At 39.5% G+C, this 5,965-nt stretch overlaps 1 pseudogene; it reads right to left on the reverse strand.

The window, feature by feature from the left end:
• Window positions 1-3,173: 3,173 nt before the first annotated feature.
• On the reverse strand, window positions 3,174-4,255 carry LOC119514057 (annotated as a pseudogene).
• Window positions 4,256-5,965: the final 1,710 nt, after the last annotated feature.

Consider the following 5,965-nt stretch of genomic DNA (forward strand, 5'->3'; position numbering starts at 1 on the left):
CCAGAGAAGCCATAATATCCTGGGCTTTCCTTTGTTGACAGGTGTTTGATTACTGATTTGATTTCTTTACCTGTTATTGATCTGCTGAGATCTGTTTCCTCTCCCCCCTCTTCCAATGGACCAAAATTTAAATTTAATCATTTTTAATGCAATTTTATTGCTATATATTCACACACTGTACAATCCATCCAAAATATACAATCAATGGCTTACAATATCATCACATAGTTGTGCATTCATCACCACAATCAATTTTAGAATATTTTTATTACTCCAATTAAAAAATAAAAATTAGTCATGTTTATTTCAAGTATTTTTTTAAATCATAAATTTTAAATCAAAATCAAAATCATATAATCCAAAGTTGAAACACATTTATTCTTCACATCTTCAGAATTTGACAAGCAATTCCAGACCATGCTTTCCAAATCTAGTCTTCATTGCTCTTTTGCAAACTTCAAACTACTCTACTCTAAATGTACAATTTAGGTAACTATTGTATGCCTGTTGATAAGTGGGTCTTCTTGAAACATTCCATGAAATATAAAGAATGGTGTTTCAGTTTGAATGGTGTTTCAGTTTGCTAAAGCTGCTGAAATGCAATATACCAGAAATGGATTGGCGTATACAATGTGGATTTATTAGTTCACAAATTTATGGTTGTAAGGCCATGAAAATGTCCCAATTAAGGCATCAACTGGACGATACTTTCTATGAAGAAAGGTCAGTAGCATCTGGGGTCTCTCTGTCACACGGAAAGACACATGGCCAGAGTCTGCTGGTCCTCTCCCAAGCTTAGCTTCTGATTTTTGTGACTTTCTCCAAAATGTCTCTGGGCTTTTGTCTTAGCTTCCCCGAGGGGCAACTCTGGATTACATGTCTTAGTTCTCTGAGCTCTCTCTCTCTGTGAGCTTTCTTAAAGGACTCCAGTAAAGGATTAAGACCCACCTTGAATGGGCGGGGCCGCATCTCCACGGAAACAATCTAATCAAAGTTCCCACCCACAACAGATCTGTCCCCACAAGATTGGATTAAAAGAACACAGTCTTTTCTGGGGTACATAACAGATCAAAACCAGCGCAAATGGTTTCTGTCCAAGGATCAGGAAGGAAGAAATATTAAACACCTATGAAAACTCATTCATTGATTCTAAAAATAACAGAATCTATGCTGTTCTGTGTTATAAAATAGAATGTAAAGTTAAATTGTTTTTGTAGACATTGGCAACATTTTATCTCTACACAGCTTCAATCCTATTTAAGTCTCTTATACAAATCAGCATCAGGATTTACTGAGTAAAATTCCTAGGTATTAACATGGCCCTAATGTACAATTCCAAAGTGGAGCAGTTACTTTTTTTTTTATTTATAGAAGTTGTGGTTTTCAGAACAATCATGCATAAAGTACAGGATTTCCATATACCACCCCCACCACCAACACTTGCATTGTATGGAAAATTTGTTACAATTGACGATAATGCATTTTATTTGTAATTCTATTTTAAAAATAATAGTTACATATGTTACAATTGATGAAATATTATTAAAGTAATACTATAACTATTGTCCATAGATTATGAGGGGGATTATTCCCCCCATATTCCCAACTTATTATTTTTTAATGCATGTCTTTATTTTATTACTCATCTACCCATACACTGGATAAAGGGAGTGTCAGTCACACAGTTTTTACAATCACATAGTCACATGTTAAAGGCTATATAAGTACACAATCGTTATCAAAGATCAAGGCTATTGGATTACAGTTCAACAATTTCAGGTGTTTCCTTCAGGCTATTCTGATACACTAGAAACTAAAAAGAAATTTCGATATAATGAGTCAGTCATCATAATCATTTGTTAAATCCTAATTTCTCAGTTATATCTCTTCTCTCTCATTTGATCATTCTCTCAATTTTCAGGGATATCCAGGCAAGGACCATTTTAGCTTCTACATGCTAGAAAGGGGTGTTGACCTTATGGGGTAGAGGAACGAAACTGATGATGTTCTTGGATTGACCAGTACCTGTAGGTTTCAGGGCTTTTCTGGAATAGGAACAATCTGGAAGTTTAAGTTTCTGAAAAAATAAACTTACCAAGTAAATCATTTAAAGAGTCTTAACTACAGCCGGGGTATTCTTTAGAGTTTTCAGAAATACTATTGTTTGGGGTTTGGCATACTGTGGCAATTTGCAATATCTGGCTAAAGTTGCATAAGAGTAACCTCCAGAATGACTTCTCAACTGTATTTGAAATCTCTTATTTATTTATTTTTTGTTTCATTTCTTTTCCCCCTTTTGCTCAAGAAGGCATTCTTAATCCCACGATGCCAGGGCCAGGCTCATCCCCGGGTCATGTCTCACGTTGCCAGGGAGACTTACGGCCCTGGGAGTCATGTCCTACATAGAGGGGGAGGACAGTGAGTTTACCTGCAATGTTGGCTTAGAGAGAGAGAGGCCACATCTAAGCAACTAAAGAGATTTTCTGGGGGTGACTCTTAGCTAAGTAGGCTTAGCTTCATCATTGCAGAAATTATACATTTCAATGCAATAAGAATCATTTTTAAAATGGTCTTAACAACCCAGAGCGTAAACATCACAGCAACACTCTCAAGTCACAGTGTTTACTATAATGAAGTAAGAGATGATAATGGACAGACTTCTGAAGATAGGTGCTCTCTGTGTCCAAGGTGAGCAAGCTTTTAAGCTTTTAACATGTGAGCAGCACAGAACTCCACTCCTTTGGAGGCTCCTAAAACTCAGAATGTTTACATTTAATAGAGTCAATATATTTTTTAAAAATTAGTTTGGTCAATAGAAAAGACTGAACAAAAATTATGACCCTCCCTCCAAAAACAACAACAAACAGCTCTAATCACCTCCTCTTCACCCCACAAAAACAGGGAAGTAGTTGGGGCCAAAGCCTTTAAATTTGAAATTTCAACTCCTAAAACATTGCTGCCATTTGCTCAAAGTTGCAGATCTATGTATTTCCTTCTCCAGTACTCCCCCATTTATGTTTATTTCTATACACATACATACATAACTGTGCATGTGTGCTGTTTCTCTCTCTCCCTCTCCTCCTCCCCCTCTCTCACTCCTGTTTGTTGATAAATATTGAGGATCATGAACTGCGTGTATACAGAATTTCACAGAAGCTTTGTAAACATCAGAATCATTTGGATCCTTTTCTTGAAAGGCCTGAAATCAAATTACACAACCAAGGATTGCTACTTTGCAGACGCTGTTGGCAGTCGGCATACTGACTAAAGGCAGAGAAAAAGTCCTCACAATTGATGTTTAGGTGGGAAGGCAAACAGACAATCTCAGCCAATCTCATGTGCCAGGGAAGAAAGCCTGATGTGTTGTCTACAGGATGAACTTCAGGACTAAATCAGAAACAAGGAAACCATATGAACTAAGTAAACTGTTAAACACACCTACATTGAAATCTGTGGATCTCTTTTGCTGCTGGGCTACTAACTCTCAAAACTCCTGTGCAGCTCTCACTATATCTGCTTTTCTGTCACTACATCCAAACTTTGGTGTTGCCCAGAAGTTCCTGTTGTTATTTTAAAATATCATCCATCAATCTGAGAATTATTTCTTTTGAAAATACCTTGGTGGTCGCAGACGCTAATGTAGGAGATGCCCATAGCCATACACCACACCACAAGGCTTGCGTTGTCCGAGAAGCTGGGCTCCTGCTTGTCCTAGGTGAACCCCAGGCCCACGTGCACCTGCAGCTTCTCCAGGGAACAACCATCCTCGCACCAGAGTAGCCTGGGTTGGTGGCGCTGGGCCTCCCGCTGCCTGCGGGTGCTGGTAGAGCCTGCGGTTCTGGCCAGGGGTCTGGAGCTTGGGGGGCGTGTTGCCCAGCGGCTCCAGGACCGTGGCTGAGGTGATGCAACAGCAGCGCCATCAGATCCAGTTCCAAGTGCCGAACCCAACACAGAGCCAGGCAGAGCAACGCGTGCAGTACCCGCCACACCAGCTCTTCAAGCCCTTCATACTCTTGTGGCGCCAAGTCGCTCCGCTCACATCCTCCTACAACCCTGGTTCTATGGCTTCTTATCAGTTCTGACGGCTAGACGGAGCCATCGCTCCACATTCCCCCACACCCCACGAGACTGAACCTCTTTCCACTGCCAGCCTTTCACCTCGCTCCAGTCGCTGTCTTCCTCCTACCTCCGCAGGCCCTTCTCTTTCTTGTTGTGTCAGTGTTGGTAGTTTGTGAGTTTCTAGGAATTTATACATTTTTTCCAGGTTGTCTAATTGTGGGTGTATGACTATTCATAGTATTTTTTTAAATCATATTATTTATTGTGGAATATAACATATACATAGACGTGATAGCTTTCCAAGTGCAATTTAACAAGTAGAGAGCAAATTTCAAAGAATGCTATGGGTTACAATTCCAAAGTTTCAGTTATTTCCTTGTTGTGAAATATAAAATATATACAAAAAGGTGATAACTTTCAAATTACAATTTAATAAGTAGATATACAGCAAATTTCAAAGAATGCTATGGGTTACAGTTCCACCATTTCAGTTCTTTCCTTCTAGCTATTCTAATACCCTAGCAACTAAGAAAGAGAAAATTGTATAGAGATTCAGTATTCATAATCCTTTGTTAAATTCTTTCTTGTCTGTTGCTACCCTTTCCTCTAGTTTTTTTTTTTATTTTTTTATTTTTATTATTTTTTTAATCTTCATTTTATTGAGATATATTCACATACCACGCAGTCATACAAAACAAATCATACATTTGATTGTTCACAGTACCATTACATAGTTGTACATTCATCACCTAAATCAATCCCTGACACCTTCATTAGCACACACACAAAAATAACAAGAATAATAATTAGAGTGAAAAAGAGCAATTGAAGTAAAAAAGAACACTGGGTACCTTTGTCTGTTTGTTTCCTTCCCCTATTTTTCTACCCATCCATCCATAAACTAGACAAAGTGGAGTGTGGTCCTTATGGCTTTCCCAATCCCTCATAAGCTACATTTTTATACAATTGTCTTCAAGATTCATGGGTTCTAGGTTGTAGTTTGATAGTTTCAGGTATCCACCACCAGCTACCCCAATTCTTTAGAACCTAAAAAGGGTTGTCTAAATTGTGCGTAAGAGTGCCCACCAGAGTGACCTCTCGGCTCCTTTTGGAATCTCTCTGCCACTCAAGCTTATTTCATTTCCTTTCACATCCCCCTTTTGGTCAAGAAGATGTTCTCCATCCCACGATGCCAGGTCTACATTCCTACCCAGGAGTCATATTCCATGTTGCCAGGGAGATTCACTCCCCTGGGTGTCTGATTCCACGTAGGGGGGAGGGCAGTGATTTCACCTTTCAAGTTGGCTTAGCTAGAGAGAGAGGGCCACATCTGAGCAACAAAGAGGCATTCGGGAGGAGGCTCTTAGGCACAAATATAGGGAGGCCTAGCCTCTCCTTTGCAGCAACCGTCTTCCCAAGGGTAAAACCTATGGTAGAGGGCTCAACCCATCAAACCACCAGTCCCCTATGTCTGTGGTCATGTTAGCAACCATCGAGGTGGGGTAGGCCAATACCCCTGCATTCTCCACAGGCTCCTCAAGGGGGTACCACATATCCCCCCCCCTTTTTCCCCCCCTTTTTTTTTTCTTTTTTTAATCAACTGTATGGAAAAAAAAAATACAATAAAAGAACATTTCAAAGAGACCATAACAAAGGAGTAAGAAAAAGACAACTAACCTAAGATAACTGCTTTACTTCCAACCTGTTCCTACTTTACCCCAAGAAAGTTACCTAATATAGCAACATTTCTGTGAACTTGTTCCTACTATATCCATCAGAAATTAACTCCTCTAGTTTAATCACTTTCCTGATCTTCAGGGATGTCTAGGCAGTGACCCCCCTAACTTGTTCACATTGAAAAGAGGTGAATAGGGGTCCTCCTTCATTCTTATTCAGTTCTCCCAGC

The sequence above is a fragment of the Choloepus didactylus genome, chromosome 2 (genome assembly GCF_015220235.1).
Source record: "Choloepus didactylus isolate mChoDid1 chromosome 2, mChoDid1.pri, whole genome shotgun sequence".
Classification (NCBI taxonomy): Eukaryota; Metazoa; Chordata; class Mammalia; order Pilosa; family Megalonychidae; genus Choloepus; species Choloepus didactylus.